The sequence below is a fragment of the Schistocerca nitens genome, chromosome 6 (assembly GCF_023898315.1).
Source record: "Schistocerca nitens isolate TAMUIC-IGC-003100 chromosome 6, iqSchNite1.1, whole genome shotgun sequence".
NCBI lineage: Eukaryota > Metazoa > Arthropoda > Insecta > Orthoptera > Acrididae > Schistocerca > Schistocerca nitens.
The window spans coordinates 482551468-482570507 of NC_064619.1; the positions used below are offsets into that span (position 1 = coordinate 482551468).

General features: G+C 43.1%; 1 protein-coding gene and 1 non-coding gene across 2 annotated transcripts in view; both read right to left on the reverse strand.

Moving 5' to 3' along the window:
- Positions 1 to 19040, reverse strand: part of LOC126262610 (ADAMTS-like protein 4) — a 775764-nt gene that overhangs the window by 251143 nt on the left and 505581 nt on the right. The gene's annotated exons all lie outside the window — the stretch shown is intronic.
- On the reverse strand, positions 14546 to 14620 carry Trnas-uga (transfer RNA serine (anticodon UGA)). The gene has a single exon. It is a non-coding gene; the product is annotated as a tRNA-Ser (tRNA).

The window sequence follows — 19040 nt, forward strand, 5'->3', positions numbered from 1 at the left end:
ACGGTACCTAACGGCTACCGCTGTGTAGTGGCACTTCCATACAGCAGTCCTTGCGAGCAAACCAGAAGAGTCTTTACCTGTGGTTACTCGTCTTTTACGTACTTCGGCTATTCACGGCTGTGTTTAAAAAGAATAGCTCGATGCAGCTGGGCTGAGCCGCACACACCTGCTTAGATGCTCCACATCTAATTCGCTGCAGATAATAACCTATTGCTGTGTTCCTGCAGTCAAATACTCTATCCATTGCCAGAATTGCATGTTAATAAAATATACAGAAATACAAAATAAAGGTTAAATGAATAATTTAATAACAATGGTTCTATCCTAATGTCTGTAATTCACATAGACAGAAGGAAATACTCTTCTAAAATGCAGTGAAGCTACGTTGAGAGCGTTACGAGAATGGTAGCAAAATACAGAAACTAAGTTGTTGTCAATGATATGCGAAAATGAAGTCCATTTCATGATCACAATGCATCAGCTCAAAACAGTTCATAGTTGTTGATGATTCACAAATTGCTACAAAGAATAGTGCTTGCTACGAAGAATGGTAACTCATACCCTGTCTGTTCTGAGTTCCGTAAATCAAGTGGCAAAGCTTAGAGTCCTAGTCTGGAGAACATTCAAATTTCTCAAAATATAAAGTCCCTTCACAAGTTAAAGTATGGCAGCGAGCGCTCACCACACAGAATCAATCACCCACTCCACCAAAAACAATATGGTGCTACAGGTAGGCTTCCATCCTTCCAGAACGAACATCCAAGTCCCTAATCGCTCCCTGTCTCCACTTGGTTCCCACAGTGTTCTACTACTGTCTGCTTTTCCATTGGCTGAAGGCCATTTCCATCACAAACAAATCGTTCTAGACATGATTTGACTCATCTTGACCCCTTCCTGGAGTAAACAAACATATGAAAACGTATGTAAATAAAGAAATGTTATTAACTTTGTGTCACACTCATATAATTTACAGTGATTATAAATAAAGGTTTCTCCATGAGTAAATATATCAGTATCCCTTATAAGTGCGCTCACATTAAGTGACAACGAATTGTCGTTAAATGTTATTTAAATAATTATTTATGCCTTCTCGACAGATGTGTCTTTTCGTTCTCTTTCGAATTGTGGTGTCAGATAATGTGAGCATTTCACTACATTTAAATTAGTACAGTTTTTAATAGCATTTCCACCCAACATTTAAATGAAATTACTGGCAAAAAAGCAACCTGTTCATTAAATAAATACACAAAATATGAGGTATTTTTGCTGGATATTCATTTGATGTGTAATTGTGGCATATGCGATGTACTGACAAACATTTGCACAATGAGAAAGATGTAACAGACGTCGTAAATCAATAAATAAAATAAATACCGATACCTAGCTCTCAGGAATGATAGCTTTAGTGCAATGCTACTTTCCGAAGCGATTAAAAGTTGTTAATTGAGAGGTTTATTGTAAAAATATTTTGTCACAGTAAATTATTAACTTTTGTTGTTTTAAAGATATTGGAATAACTGTTGTGTCACTGGGATCGCCGCTGTATACAGATCTGAAATAATATTTGACTGTACATTATTATAGACTCTCAGGTGTAAGAAGCAGTCCTACAGTTTCTCTCAAAGCCCACCTTTGTGGCAGCATAGCCGGTCCTCTTAAGAGATCGACGGGTCGTCCAAATTCCCGACAAGAGGGTTTTCTCCACATCCCGTCCTTTGCTGACGCCCTTGCACCTGACCAGCCCGGCCACGAAGCGCTCTCCACGCTGGGGCTGCAGAGCTTCGCAAACAAATTCACCTTGCATTGTACCATTTCTAGGCGGCCGATTAGCTCGCCTACGTTTACGTATGCGAAACGTTACAGACTGGCTATTCCACTCAACAAATCCCTTAATTCTTCTTCGCTTTGACGGAGGATAGCAATGTTATCAGCGAATCTCATCACTGACATCCTTTCACCTTCAATTGCAATCCCACTCTTGAACTTTGTTTTTTATTTTTTATTTTTTTGCTTCCGTCATTGCTTCGTTGATGTGTAGATGGAACAGTAAGGACAAAAGACTACAGCCCTGTCTTATACCATTTTCAATCCAAACACTTCTTTTTTCGTCTTCCACTTTTATTGTTCCACCTTAGTTCTTGTAAATATTGCATATATCCCGCATTTCCCTATAGCTTACCTCTGTTTTTCACAGAATTTCGAACATTTTGCACCATTTTACACTGTCGAATACTTGTTCCAGATCGACAAATCCTATGAACATGTCTCAATTTTTATCATTCGTGCTTCAGTTATCAACTCCAACCTCAGACCAGGCCACCTGTTTCTAAATATGAATTCATTAGGGAATAGAACGAATTGTCCAGAAGAAATGATTTTATGATAGATTTAAAAATTGCTTTGCTATCTTTCAGACATGTTATTAACTGGTCAAGTGACTAGAAATGTTTTGTTGCTGTATTTCACCTCCTTCCTGAGCCACTGACAGCTTTAGTAAATGGTAATAAAGGTATGCTTTTCCTCTAGTGTTGTAGGTATGAATATAATGCTCTCCTCAAACTGTACATTTAATGGTATGGAATTTTTGTCAAAGCAGATACAGCAATGAACCGTAATTTGAAGTTGCTTAAATAACTGAAACAAACTGCATGTAAATAAACATGGTTTCTACGGACCTGGGTTATTACTTGAGTCCGCTCTTAATACTTTCAATCTGTGCAGAACGTCTGCACAGAATATTCTAAATATATTGTGTTGGCGTTTATACGAATACTTGTGATCCGTTTCCCAGTATCCAATTACTGGTGCTAGTTTCCACTTTAGACATCGTCACGAAAAATAAAGCATGGTTTAGCGCTGCAGTTCTTGTACCTGTCGCTTGTTTTTCGGCGCGACCGTACCTCTCGACTCTCAAAATGTAGTATATGAAACCTGCTGTCTTTCCACGAAGGCCGCTGACTTGTTAGCATATTTCGCACGCTAATCTACTCCGTACATTCCCGGACTCGTGAGTTGGGTGCGTGGCATATTGTGGAAGGCAACGGCGAGGTGCCGGGCTATCAGTGACAGCCATCTGCAATCCGGCTGCCACGGCGCGTCGACGTCAGTGCCTCGCGCACTGCGGTCGCCGCTGCAGTAATTGATCCTGATTTAATATGACACCCGCGCCGTTCTCCGAAACGCCACTGCCCCGTAAACTGTAGCACAAAAAGGCGTGCAACATTAATTTGCTTAAGCACTGGCAATTACCGCCGGACTAAGATGAATGGCACCCTCACTCTCTTTCCTCTATTTTCGCGCAACGCTCTCTGGATACGGACGTCGTGCGAAACTCCTGCGGTGCAGGATGGCTTCCAGGTCTTGTTGCTATCTCGTCGACATCACGTCTGACTGGTTTAGGAGCAACTTTTGGTGATGCGTATAAGGTTTCAGCAAAATCATCTGCTCAGCTCCCACAAACCACCGCTCGCCCTCTTCTTCCCCCTTCCCCGCCCCCCTCTCTGTCTTCTCTCTCTCGCAGACACACACACACACACACACACACACACACACACACACATACAAACACACCAAGCAACCGCTCGGAAACCCAGTTAATTGGAGGTGCCATAAATCAACACGGTACATGCAATTTTTGCTGTCCGTCACGTGGTAGGTAATCTAACGTGGCGTGTATTAATGAACAGGCCTGACGGGACCTATAATGAAAACGGTGGCTATTTCAGTCAGGCGACGGAGTACAACTGCTCACCGCAAGTAACGACCATGAGTTCTGACATGAAACATTTATCTAAATGATACACCGAAATGTGTGAAAATTTAATTTATTTTAATTTATGCAATTTATTTTAATGATAAAAATGCACTTTGTCTCCTTCAAATATTTTCCAAGTGCAGAACCTGACTGATAATTACTAAAAACTTGGTCGAAATATGACTGTATGTTACCACGTGTTTCTGAAACTTGTTTTATGAATAAATGTCCATCGGCTCTCTGTACTTTTATTTCTGTTACGTATTTTGGAGTGAAGGGACATCATAGGCATTCTCAAAATTCACACCAGGCTTTCCGCCTTGAGCTGAAGCATCAGTTGCATGTCGTGCTTCACCAGGTCGACAAGGAATGCCTCATGTGAATGCTGAAAACCCTGTTGATGGAGCTCTCGCTCCCAAATACTAATGGCAAAAAGAAATCTAAAATCCGAAATACAGAAACGGACTTTTATTCAGAAAATTGTTATTTTGCATTGTCTCTGTGTGCCACTTCGAACCATTACGGAATCATTTTAAAAAATCTTATAGTAATTTTTTTATTGTTTTCACACATATGGAACGCTCAGCTTCTTCCCCAGCTACTTTCAATGGTAGGAAAAAATTATTTAAAATTTCTACTGCTGCGAAATATTAATATATAACAAGGTGATATGCGACACATACAAAGTGAGCTGAACTCAAGACCGTGTATTAAAGGATAAACGGTTTCAACATTAAGGAGATGCTTATTTAGTACGCTCAGACACCCCAGATTAGATTTCATCTGAAGATATTCTCGAGGAAATGCGATAACATGATATCACCAATTTAAGATACTCTGCTATGCCTATCTTCTCATACACTCTCCAAAAAGATACTACATGTACCAGCAAAGATCTGCGTACGAAGAACGAGATGCGTGTCGCACTTGTTGATACTAGCTCGGAAACAATGACGGAAACAATGAAAATATGTCCGCCGCCCGAAGTGGCCGTGCGGTTAAAGGCGCTGCGGTCTGGAACCGCAAGACCGCTACGGTCGCAGGTTCGAATCCTGTCTCGGGCATGAATGTTTGTGATGTCCTTAGGTTAGTTAGGTTTAACTAGTTCTAAGTTCTAGGGGACTAATGACCTCAGCAGTTGAGTCCCATAGTGCCCAGAGCCATTTGAACCAAAATATGTCCAACTGCTGCAATTCAAGTAATTAGAACGACTTCCGGTAGTGTTAGTGACGGCAGACAAAACGTAAATTCACCATTACTTTTTGGATCTAAGGCTGCAGTAGTACTGATTTCATGAAGGTTAAAATACAGAGGAGAGAGGGAATCCCGTAATCCGTAATCAAAACATCGTTCTACAAAGATGGAAACACTTAACGAGCAAAATAAAACTGACCCCGCTGCCACTAATGTACTAAGCCTTAAGGAAGCAATATCCAAATATAAAAGAAAATAATGATATCTATTAACTAACTTCACAAATTTAATCCACCTTCCTTTGAATAAATACCTATGAATAGCACCATCTCACAGTGGCACACTAACTATTTTAATTATAGAAATGGGAGGAGCCGTGGGTAGGAGGAAACCAACACACTGATTTCGTCTAATATGAATTAGACATTCATCTCTCTGCAAAGCCGTGAATGTCTTAGGTAGTCAGTGCGATGATCTTCTATCAAAGTCTGCAGCTCGTGGTCGTGCGGTAGCGTTCTCACTTCCCGCGCCCGGGTTCCCGGGTTCGATTCCCGGCGGGGCCAGGGATTTTCTCTGCCTCGTGATGACTGGGTGTTGTGTGATGTCCTTTGGTTAGTTAGGTTTAAGTAGTTCTAAGTTCTAGGGGACTGATGACCATAGCTGTCAAGTCCCATAGTGCTCAGAACCATTTGAACCATTTCTTCTATCAGGGGATATAATTCACTAGTATAAAAAAATCGTAAATATGGGCCAGATTTTAAAGGTTCTGCTTCTTGTAAACGTTCTTAATAATTTCATTCCTTTAATTTTGAAAACGCCTTCATATATCTATAGTTTTCTAGCATCACTCCTCCCTCTTCCCCTTTTTTTGCTTCCACATGTAACATTGTGTCCAGTATAAATATACACACTATGCCTTTGCAGCATGTTGCTATACTAAAGTATGAAATATTTTTTTTGGGAAAGATCCGTAGTGTCTTTCATAGACTGAAATTTGCACATCTTCTACAGATTCTCCTGTTATAATCCGATCGCAGCAAATAGTATCGATATAAAATTAAAATTAAAACTTCTGATCAATGGGAAATAAAGTGGTAAATATTATATGTTATGCTGATGATGGTGTGTACTGATAGAAAATAATGATGATAATTTGCAAAGGTTACTTCACCAGTTTAATGAAACAGCTAAGCAATAACACGAAAATCTCATATAAAAAAAACTACGAGTACGGTAAGATCAAAAGAACGTGTACAATGTAAATTAGAGGAAGACATTATGTCAACTGAACAAGTGATGAGCTTTTATTACCTAGGGACTATTATCACCAGCTGTAAAGTCTTTACTATTGGAGTGAAAAATCAAATGACAAAGGCAGTAAGGGTAGCCGGATGCCTGCAAAATACTGTATCGAGAAAATTTTTTTTATGACAACCGATGGGTGAACAAACATACATAAAAAACGGTGCGTCCTGGTTCGATATATGCAGCAGTAACTAGAGCAGAAACGGAAAAGTTGGAACAGAATGATGAAGGTACTGAACCAAGTACAAGCTCCCGTCTCCTTGGAGATTATATGGGTTAATGAATGATTATTATGTTACAATCCTCTTGTTGTAGTTGACCGTGTATATCGAGACTTCGTTGTTAAATGCAATGTTGTGGTACTGACTGATGGAGACGCATTAAGAACTGTTAAAATTTAATTTATTTCCTTTATCACACTGCACAAACATAAACACTATTATTCAAACTGTGTGCCACTACTATTAAACATAGAGATAAATCCTTCGCTAAGCAACCGCGTTTGGCTGACGCAGCCTCCACCTTCCACAGCCCCTCAACAACTGCCTCTGCTTGCGACTCTCTGCGCCACGGGCATTGTCGCCCTCCAAAGAACAACCACTTACAGATACTACACACCAGTACCCTCACACAAGGAGTAACCATGTGTCGGTATGGGAACAATGTGGAATACAAAATATTAATAATTGGATGAAGATGAGAAAAAGAAATTGGCACATGTTGAAAGGATGGACACTTCAAGACTAACTAAAATTTGTAAACATGAACGACCACAATGGAAACGACCACCTGGACAACCACCCAAGAGATGGGACAGCAGATGATGCAGCACATCCATGCAACCCTAGTTAGCAGCTGCAGAAGAAAAAGACTTCTTAATGTATCAATAAAATCAGGCGCTGAAGAATATCGTCAATTTACACATTGAAAAGGGTAGGGTACAGGGCAGCCTTGTCGGACACCGTGATTGACATCGGCAGATGCTGTTATTAGGTAGGGGTCGAATTAAAGCTGTTTCAGGTAGATCCTATGCAGATCACGAGACGACGGTTAGAAAAGAAGGAGCAGAGATGAAGTTTTTCGAACCTAGAAGTCCCAGCGACTGGCACGGACGTGGGGAATATATGGCGTCACCGGAGCTGAGCAGAGGCGGTGGGCACCCGTCTGGCAGACGTCCAGCGCGATCTCGGCCCAGGGGCGAGGACTGGCAGAGAAAATCAGCCGGTGCGCCAGTGATAACTGCCTCATTATTTCGCCGTCGGCGTCTTCCTTTTGGTGCGTAAGTGGTGCTGGCGCTGGGAGCGGCCCGGCGGCAGGTTGTTTCGCAGCCACACCGGCGGTTAGGGCCCGAGGAGGACGGCCGGATCGCGGCAATTGCTGGCGCCGTTTCGCTACTGGAGGTGCCGCTCCGATATCTGGAGCCCGCAGTCCGAGGCCCGCTAGGATTACCGCCGACGGCTGCGGGCAGTGATGCATCCAGCGTTCGTTCAAGGGTAACCCATATGCGGGTGCCCGCCGGAGGTACGTACTCGACGTGCTAAGCCTGCCATTTGTCTGGAACTCTCTTCCTTCTCCACACATTGCTGACGGGTCTGGTCGACTTTCATAATTTTACGGCACCCTTTCTATATCAGAAACGACGACTGACTCGCCAAAACCACAACTACTGCATTGATATGCCGGTTTCGGTGGCGGAGAAACTATCTTCTGATCATATTGCAGCCACTGCAGTATACTAGTAAGTTGCTGGATGCGCAATTTTTTCGTCACCCAACAAATCTGTTCAGAGATCTGGCTGACCTAGAGAGCAGTAGGAGGAGAAACATTTGGTCAGTCATCATACTACGAAGAACTAATTACATGTGATACGTTCCACATAATTTCAGCTTAGAATTTTGTATATTAATGAAATTACGTCAGTAATATTTGCAGATAGTACGTGTTTTCTTTTCTTTTTCAGATGGTCCAAATATTATTGTACTAATAGTAAATGAACTATAATTTTAGAAAGAGCAATCAGTAGAATTTTAACGGACATCCGAAATTTCTAAATTTTGAAATGAAAGCACCTTTCAAATTCTGAAGGTGACGGGGGTAAAATACAGGGAGCGAAAAACTATTTAAATTTGTACAGAAACCAGATGGCAGTTATAATAGTCGAGGGGCATGAAAGGGAAGCAGTGGTTGGGAAAGGAGTGAGACAGGGTTGTAGCCTATCCCCGATGTTGTTCAATCTCTATATTGAGCAAGCAGTGAAGGAAACAAAAGAAAAATTCGGAGTAGGAATTAAAATCCATGGAGAAGAAATAAGAAATTTGAGGTTCGCCGATGACATTGTAATTCTATCAGAGACAGCAAAGGACCAGGAAGAGCAGCTGAACGGAATGGACAGTGTCTTGAAAGGAGGATATAAAGATGAACAACAAAAGCAAAACGAGGATAATGGAATGTTGTCAAATTAAGTCGGGTGATGCTGAGGGAATTAGATTAGGAAATGAGACACTTAAAGTAGTAAAGGAGTTTTCCTATTTGGGGAGCAAAATAACTGAGGATGGTCGATGTAGAGAGGATATAAAATGTAGACTGGCCATGGCAAGGAAATCGTTTCTGAAGAAGAGAAATTAGTTAGCATCGAGTGTAGATTTAAGTGTCAGGATGTCGTTTCTGAAAGTATTTGTATGGAAGTGAAACGTGGACGATAAATAGTTTGGACAAGAAGAGAATAGAAGCTTTCGAAATGTGGTGCTACAGAAGAATGCTGAAGATTCGATGGGTAGATCACATAACCAATGAGGAGGTACTGCATAGAATTGGGGAGAAGAGAAATTTGTGGCACCAGTTGACTAGAAGAGGTAATCGCTTGATAGGATATATTCTGAGGCATCAAGGGATCACCGATTTAATGTTGGAGGGCAGCGTGGAGGGTAAAAATCATAGAGGGAGACCAAGAGATGAATACACTAAACAGATTCAGAAGGATGTAGGTTGCAGTAAGTACTGGGAGATGAAGGAGTTTGCACAGGATAGAGTAGCATGGAGAGCTGCATCAAACCAGTCCCTGGACTGAAGACCACAACAACAACAGCACCACCTAAGATTATGATCACCTACTTCTTTGACTGGAGGGACCCTCTGCTCGTCGACCTTCTCGAGCGTGGACCCACAATCAATTCGCAGCGCTATGAAGACATTTTGCAGAAACTACGACGTGCCATGAAGTCAAAATGCCAAGGGATACCGTCGGATGGGGCCATCGTGCTGCACGATAAAGCCCGCTCCTACATTCCAGATCGGACGGAGGCTACGTTTCATCAGCTTGGTTGGGAAACATTCCACCATCCTCCAAACAGTCCGGATTCCTCACCGTGTTTCATATCTTTGACTACGTCAAGAAAGACATATGGTTTAAGTCGGAAGAGGAAGTGAGAGAAGAATAGCGGTTGTGCATCCATTAGTGGCCGACCCCGTTCTACGAAATAGGAACTGTTCATCTGATATCCTTGTGGGATAAACGTCTTATAAAGTGTGGTGATTAGTTTTCAATGGAACCATTCCTTACTGTAGTAATATATTTGGACCATATGAGGAAAAGAAAAGGAGAGACGTAGTATCTGCAAATGTTACCGGCGTAATGATATTAATACACAAAATAAAAAGTAAAGGCCCTAAAAGGGAACCTTGTGGAACATTAGGCCTAATTAGTTCCCAATAGGATCGTGACCGGCTACATGTTATATGACAGTGGAAAATTCTTGGGACACAACAGGATAAAAAATGCTGTTTAGCGGACCATACGCCGAAGCACGTAAAAAATTTATTTCCAATGCAGATTTTATCAGAGATCGTTATATTAAAACAAAGAGACTAGCAAATGTCTTTTACTTTCATTCCATAGTGTCTTGCGGGACCGTTTCTTAGTTTAAATTGTCAAAATAAAAAGCGACTCAAAATTTTTTGTGACAGCAAAAGTATGTAACACTGTTTCTTTGTGAATTTATGAACATCCTGCACAAGCCGGTTCAACAAGATGGCTATATGGACTACTACTTACCAATATATTTATTCATTAATGAAAGTTGTCATAAATAGTGTATATCTTTTTCAAGTCAATAATTCAGTTCATGAAATAAGTACGGGAAATTAGAAAAACATACAAATAGATTTAAAGTCACTAACTTTGACCCAGAAACACACATTTCAATAACTTGTCAGAAACTATATAAAGTGTAGTTGGTAATAAGCTGCAGTTTGAGAGAACGTAAGGGATTTATCAGTGACTAACAGCTTCTATTTCACTTGCGTATGTTTTGGTAGAACCATCTGAAGTGTATATTATTAATAATACCAAACTACGTGAGTTTCACAGAAGTCATGGCTTCTGCACATCTTCAGTGAAATAACGTCATCTGTTTGACTACGTGTGGTAAACCTCATTCTGTTTGGTTATGCGGGGATGCAATAGCTGAAGAATAACACACTGACGGGAAAAGTCGCATCACCAAGAAGAATTGAGCGACGTAACGAAATTTGATAGGTCTGTTTCTACAACTGAAAGATGATGTCTATTCACGCCAGTAGTATAAGAGTGGCACTATGGGGATGAAAATCAGGTTTCCCTTAAATATACACACAACGGTCGTGAGCGTTAGCTACCTTTGAGACTGGTGTTGGTGAGTTGATGTTAGTCGAGAATGCCTTTAAGGAGACAAAGACGTCATTATCAACCTCACTCAGTTTGAATGATGTCCTGTAATAGGGCTGGGATACTGCAGAAAGACTTGTCAGGAATACAGTCTCTGTACATGTTTTATGGTAGCGGTGGTCACAGGGATGTGCGGTCGTAGGACGACCAGGCTCCGAACGGCCATGTGGCATTACCGAGACGGAAGACCATCACCTTTGGCGTATGGCTCTGGTGCATCATTCTGCATGTGCAGCAGCAGTCGGCGCCACAGTGACACAAAGAACTGTTACAAAACGGTTACTTCAAGGACAGCTCCGAGCCAGAAGACCTATAGCGTGCTTTCCACTGACCCCGAACCACCGCCACTTGCGACTTCCGTGGTGTCAAGCGAGATCTCATTGGAGGGCAGGGTGGAGGTCTGTTGTGTTTAATGATGAAATCTGTTCCTGCCTAGGTGACAGTGATGGCTGTGCTTTCGTTAGAAGGAGGCCAGCTGAGCGTCTGTAAACAACCGGTCTGCGTGCTATGCACGCTGGACCTACACCTGAAGTTACGGTCTGGGGTACGACTTCGTATGACAGGAGGAGCGCTCTCGTGGTTAACCCACGCACATGACTACAAGTTTATTCATTAATCTTGTTCTTTAACCTGTTGTTGCTGCTGTTCATGAACAGAATTGCAGTAAGTGTTTTCCAAAAGGGTAACGCTCGCCCGCATACCGCTGTTGTAACTAAACATGGTCCACCTGCCCAGCTCAGTGGTAACGTGCTTGCCTACCATGCAACGGGCCCGGGTTCGATTCCCTGCCGGATTGGAGAGTTTCTCCACTCGTGGACTGGGTGCTGTGTTGTCCTCACCATCATTCCATCATCATCATCATCACCAACACGCAAGTCGCGTCACCTGAATTAAGACTTGCAACCCGGCGGCCGTACTACCCCAGACGAGGCCTCCCTGCCATCAGTGCCACACGATCATTTCATTGCAACCAAACATGCTTTACGGAGTGTCGACAGATCTCGCTCATACGACGACATCTCCAGCGTCATCCACAAACAACAGTAACCGTCTCCCTGTGTTTACCGATCAAGTGCAACAGGCACGGAACTCCAAACCATAAACTGGCATCCGGCACCTGTTCAGCACAATGCATGCACGTTTGTATGCTTGCATTCAACATTGTGGCGGTTGCACCGGTTATTAATGTACCGTTATTTCACATTTGCAGTAGCTTTGCTTGCGCTTGCATCATGCTACAATTTCACAATTTTTATCACTTAAATATGTTACCTAGACTAACGTATTTTCGAATTTCATTACTCTACGTTAACAATTTTTTTGGTATTGCTATCTTTTATCCGTCTGCGTATTATATGCTTCAGTGCATACACATTTTCGTGTTTATGAATAACTTTGGTGTTGTCTTTCAATTGGAAGTTTCTTTCAACTTTTTAAAATTTTTCTATGCTCCTGAGGTATTTAGGATACGCAGAAGGAGCATTAGCGGAACCGTCCTTTTGCAAACATGTATTATGTAATTTTGTTTTTATGACATTTCCTACATCGTAGAGGATATGCTCACTGTGGATCAGTGAAACAGGAAATGTATTTACTAACAGACAAAGGTCTAGAATGAATCGCTTTCGTACTGCCCTTTGGAACCGTATTTTATGACACGCTTCCAACATCATTGCTCTCTAAGAGTTCAGCATTCATTGGAATGTGATCATAACATCTGGAAGAAACGAGAAATGTTACTGTTATTCTAACCTCTACACAGCAGCATCCATAAAAGGGGTGGCTGACGCATTGTTGTGCAGTAGTGATCCTCGACGACCCTGTGGCGGGGGAGGAGCAGGTAGATGGAGGAGGGGAAGGCGAGAAACTTTTATCAGTTATGTTCGGACGGGTAGTGTAACGCTCTGATGTCCAACGTTTCGTTTAACGTGTGGGCTTCTTCTCAGTGTCTCGTGCTTTGAGAATGAATGACACAAATGATGGATGCTATTTGAGAGGAGAAAGCGCATTCCCAATCATTTCCTAAATCATAAGAACACGAACTTACCGTTACATCGCAATATTGTTCCTCATTCATCATCACCGATGTATTACTTTTGATGCGTATGTTAGAGAAAGGTAATGGTAAACTAGCTCCTGCCACGAGAACAATGCGTTACGGCCCACATTCTCATCACTTTTAATAGTCTGTGTTAGTGAATGGTTAACCTAGTTCGTGGCAGCCAGTTCCATTTGTAGACTGCCTACAAAGGCAACAAAAATCTTGATTTTCAGTGTGGGATATCATATATCTATATAAAGGCTGTCCCAGTAGGAATGACCAGTATTCTGGAATACGACCGGAAGACCCATTTCAAGCAAAAACTTCATAGGCACACATTCCGAATATTTTCCGAGACAGGCAGAATGTCCGTCTCCTGTTTCCGGTGGAGTGCTTTCAACGTCTTATGAGCCACACATGCGGTAAAAAAGGAAAGAAGATCAGGCTTTGACGTCCCGTCGACATTGAGGTCATTAGGAAGAGAGCACAAACTCGGAGTGATTCAAGGACGGGGAAGGAAATCAGCTGTGCCCTTCCAAAGGAACCATCCCGTCATTTGCCTAGAGGGATTTATGGTAATCAAGGAGAACCTAGAACTGGATGGTCGGACGTGGAACTGAACCGTCATGCTCGCGAATGCGAGCCAAGTGTGCTAACCGCTGCGCCACCTCGCCGGGTAAGGAAATCACCACAGACGATATCGACAGCTAATAGGATGCTTTCAGCAAACGCATTGCTTTTCCAGACTAATTCACGTCGTGACCCGCCAGAGTCGGCCGTCAGTCCCAAACAAGCGGATATCAATGGTCTAATGAATATTTAGCGTTATCTGCGTATCGGCTGGAGATTGAGATTAATGAGGCGCGGGCGTCGTTCGCAGCAGGTTATTAATGGAACGCCGGCACGCGAGCGGCGGGTGAACGTCACGCCGGCGCGTCGGAGCCGTCAGATCCGAACGCTGACGTCACAACAAGCCGCCCGGTAACGCACAGTGCGCTACTTCTGCGGCCAGTAGCAATTAGTAGGAAAGCTGTAGTGGTGTGAAACAAGGCGAACACAAAGGCACGGTTGCAGGTGAAGCAGGTGTTAGACATCGGTTCAGTGGTAGGGTACTGGTGCTATGCTATCAGTCTAAAAAAGGATGGTTGGCGAACAGTCGTGCGATCCATATTAGAATATTGTTCACATGTATGGGACCATACCATTGAATGTTAAGCCGCCGCCGCTGCTATTGCTGATGAGTATGATGAATTACTGTTACGGAAATGGAAATGAGCGTTTGGCGTCATTGGCCGGGAGGCTCCTTGCGGGGCAGGTCCGGCCGCCTTGGTGCAGGTCGTATTACATTCGACGCCACATTGGGAGACCTGCACGCCGGATGGGGATGAAATGATGACGAAGACAACACAACACAGTCCCGGAGCGGAGAAAATCCCCGACCCAGCCGGGAATCAAACCCGGGCCCGCAGGACGGCAATGCATCACGCTGACCACTCAGCTATCTGGGTGGACTATTACTGTTATGAAACTTCCTGGCAGATTAAAACTGTGTGCCGGACCGAGACTCGAACTCGGGACCTTTGCCTTTCACGGGCAAGTGCTCTACCAACTGAGCCACCCAAACACGACTCACGCACCGTCCTCACAGCTTTACTTCCGCCAGTACCACGTCTCCTACCTTCAAAACTTTACAGAAGCTCTCCTGCAAAGTTTTAATCTGCCAGGAAGTTTCATATCAGCGCACACTCCGCTAAAGAGTGAAAATATCATTCTGGAAACATCCCCCAGGCTAAGCCATGTCTCCGCAATATCTTTTCTTTCAGGAGTGCTAGTCCTGCAAGGTTCGCAGGAGAGCTTCTGTAAAGTTTGGAAGGTAGGAGACGAGGTACTGGCGGAAGTAAAGGTGTGAGGACGGGGCGTGAGTCATGCTTGGTTCAAATGGCTCTGAGCACTATGCGACATAACTTCCGAAGTCATCAGTCGCCTAGGACTTAGAACTAATTAAACCTAACTAACCTAAGAACATCACACATATCCATGTCCGAGGCAGGATTCGAACCTGCCACCGTAGCGGTCGCTTGGCTCCAGACTGTAGCGCCTAGAACGGCACGGCCACTCCGGCCGGCGTCATGCTTGGGTAGCTCAGTTGGTAGAGCACTTGCCCGCGAAAGGCAAGGGTCCCGAGTTCGAGTCTCGGTCCGGTACACAGTTTTAATCTGCCAGGAAGTTTCATATCAGCGCACACTTAGCTGCGGAGTGAAAATCTCATTCTGGAATTGCTGTTATGACTCACATTTAATAACTGAAATGAAGGCATCATTGTTTAACACTTTTTAATATTAATGGTACATTCTTAAATTATCCAATAAAGGCAAACATTCCAGTCGGTTTGTGATACATGTGGTTCTAGGGCTGAGAGGTGTGAATACTACCGAAATATCGGTTTCTTAAGTCCCGCTTGAAAATACTTATGCGAGCTATGTTTAGGAGAACGCAAAAACTGGTAAAAACCGACCTCTTAGTTCAGTTTGGTTTCCGGAGAAATGTAACAACACTCGAGACAATATTTAAATAATGGCAACACTGCTGTGGAGACATTATGCAATGGAATCTACTCTTGTCGCTCACAACACACGTTGTTGACATACCTAGGCGCTGCAGTCTCGAACCGCGAGACCGCTACGGTCGCAGGTTCGAATCCTGCCTCGGGCATGGATGTGTGTGATGTCCTTAGGTTAGTTAGGTTTAAGTGGTTCTAAATTCTAGGGGACTAATGACCTCAGAAGTTGAGTCCCATAGTGCTCAGAGCCATTTGACATACCTACTTTTCCTCCGAGCAAATGGGCTCGCCCGTCCCATGTCACCAGCGTGCACACAAACGAGGGAAAAATAGTCAGTTGTGAGCGAGCGGTCTAACGTAACGGTGTCACTATAGTTTCTAAACAGGAACAGAGGAGTTAGGTCAAGATTGATCGTTTTTGTTCGTTTTTGGAGCATCACCTGCGACCAGCTTCGCAAAAGAAGCGGCGACACTTTTTGCGCAACCCACCCATCATTTTGCACGACAATGCGCGGGCTCATACAGCGCACTCTGTGGCTGCTCTGTTCGGTCGATGGGACTGGCAAGTACAGTACCACCCACCATACTGCCCGGACGCAAGTCCTTGTGACTTTTATTTGATTCCGAAGAAGAAGAAACCACTTCCTGGCATTCGCTTCAGAACTTTTCCAGAGATTCGACAGGCAGTAGACTGCTCCAATCGCACTGTCAACTGATCAGGCTCTGCTAACGGTATACTACGCCTTCCACATCGCTGGCAGCGGGTTCTAAACAACGCTGGTGACTACTTTGAAGGACAGTAACAGGTGCAAACATGTAACTCTTTTGTATCGGTTGTGAATAAATAGTTGCCACTATTTAAGTTCCAACCCCCGTATTTAAATTAACCGTTGATAATGTTGTTCGCCGCCATAGCTGAATGATAGAAAAGAAAAGAATTGAGGATTGTCAGCCTGGCTTACTGCCATGCGGTGTATCTGTGTTCGATTCACGATACACCCACGGAATTTTTTTGTTGTGACATACCCTATTGGCCTAAGGACTACTGGCCCGTCTGTGACCAGAATAGCGGTGCATTCCTTTCGTTATTATGCCTGTAGTACACTTCTTGAAATTATGAAGGTAGAATAGATAAAATTCAGGGAGAGAAACTTGTGCAGAAACCAGACTGCAGTTATAGGATTCGAAGGAAATGAGAGGGAAGCAGTGGTTGAGAAGGGTCTGAAAAAGGATTGTAGCCTATCCCAGATGTTATTCAATCTGTACACTGAACAGGCTGTAAGGACACCAAGGAGAAATTCAGAAAGGTAATTTAAGTTCAGAGATAGCAGATTAAAAATTTTCCCAGCGACATTAGCGTTCTCTCAGAGACAGCATCGGACTTGCAGAGCAGCTAAAGGGAATGGATAATGTCTTAAAAAGAAGTTACAACAGGAACATTCACGGAAGTGGAACAAGGTTAAGGCAATATGGTCCAGTTAAATCAGGCAATTCTGAGGGAATTAAATTACGAAATGGGACACTAAAAGAGTTTTGCCATTTTGGGCAGCAAAAGGACTGATAATGACCGAAGTAGAAAGGATATTAAATGCAGACCGGAGACAATAAATGAAGCTTTCTTGAAAAATAGGTATTTGTTAAAAACGAATAAGAATTTAGAGGAAGTTTTATGAAAGTTTTCTTAGAAAGAGTAGCTCTGTACGAAAGTTAAATGTGAGTGATAAATAGTTTAAACAAGGTTTTCAAATGCGGAGGTACAGAAGAATGCTAAGGTTTGATTGGCAATTGTAATAACTAGTATGGTGGTGCTCAATCGAATTGCGGAAAAAACAAATTTATGGTACATCTTGAGGAAAACACGGAAAAAATAATGGAAAAGGTTGATTGATAGGACTCATCCTGAGGCATCAAGAGTGTCATCAAGAGAGGGAAATGTGTGTGTGTGGGAGGGGGGGGGGGCAAGTTTTAGAGGAAGACAATTCAAAAATGGTTCAAATGGCTCTGAGCACTATGGGACTTAACAGCTGAGGTCATCAGTTCCCTAGAACTTGGAACTACTTAAACCTAACTAACCTAAGGACATCACACATATCCATGCCCGAGGCATGATTTGAACCTACGACTGTCGCGCGCTTCCAGACTGTATCTCCTAGAACCACTCGGCCACACCGAAATGAAATGATCACATAGACTTATTTCTAGGAGTCGCAGATGCCAACCTTTAGTGATTAGTAGGATAGTGGGAATATACAGCGAATCTACAAAGCAAATTGGTTGCGAAACGATCGTGTGAAGAATCCTCTGACAAATGTGAGTTTGTTGTCTGCCTTTAAAAAGATGGTATCGTGTATTACTTTCACTCTGAATCGTTCTACGTGAATGCTACCAAAATTTTAATTTTTCCAGAGACTGCCAACCAATTATGTAGTCGAGGATAATGTCTTTCCGCCTGTTGTGCAATAGGACATGATTGTTTATGTTTAGCAACAACTGCCACTTTCTGCACCTAGGCGCCTTTCTGCTTATCTCTTTGCAACTTTCCTATACGTAACAGCAAAATCCACGAAGTGTCTGACTCACATTCCGATGTTGACTGTCACGTCTTTTACAACAAGAGAACAGTAATAGTTCTATAAATTTTTGAAGTACGCCCGAAGCCACTGAAACGTCTGACTTACCTTCCCGTTGAGAACATGTTGCTCAGTTTAATTCAATTAGGGACTCTTCAATCCAGCGACTAAGCAGGTCCGGTATTCCGTACGCTTATATTTTACCCATTTGGCTCTCATTAATGGTTAGGCTGCAGAACTGTATCGGACACTTCCTAGATGGAGCACGGCATCGAGTTGGGCGCTGCTATTTACTTCTTTGTGGATACGAAGAGAACAAGATGCACGACGGGATGTAAGATCAGATATGAACTGTCCGCTGACGATGTGATGGAGCACAGACGAACACTGCGTGACGGGGCAAGATATTTTCCGCGCACTTTTGTAAAGAACCATCTTAGCATTCACCTTAAGCGATTTAGGCAAATCATAGACAACCTAAATCTGTCTGGCCGCACGAAAATATAAACTCCGCTGGTTTAGAATGTGTGTGCAGCACTTTAATTACTGATTAATCTTCGTTTTCCAACGCATCAGTCTGCGACGCTTAGCCTTATGAATAGATACACTATGTGATCAAAAGTATCCGGACACCTCCAAAAACATATGTTTTTCATATTAGGTGCATTGTGCTGCCACCTACTGCCAGGTACTCCATATCAGGGACCTCAGTAGTAATTAGACATCGTGAGAGAGCGAAATGGGGCGCTCCGTGGATCTCACGGACTTCGAACGTGTCAGGTGATCGGGTGTCACTTGTGTCATATGTCGTACGCGAGATTTCCACACTCCTAAACATCCCCACTGTTTCCGATGTGATATTGAAGTGGAAACGTGAAGGGACACGTACAGCACAAAAGCGTGCGTCTGTTGAC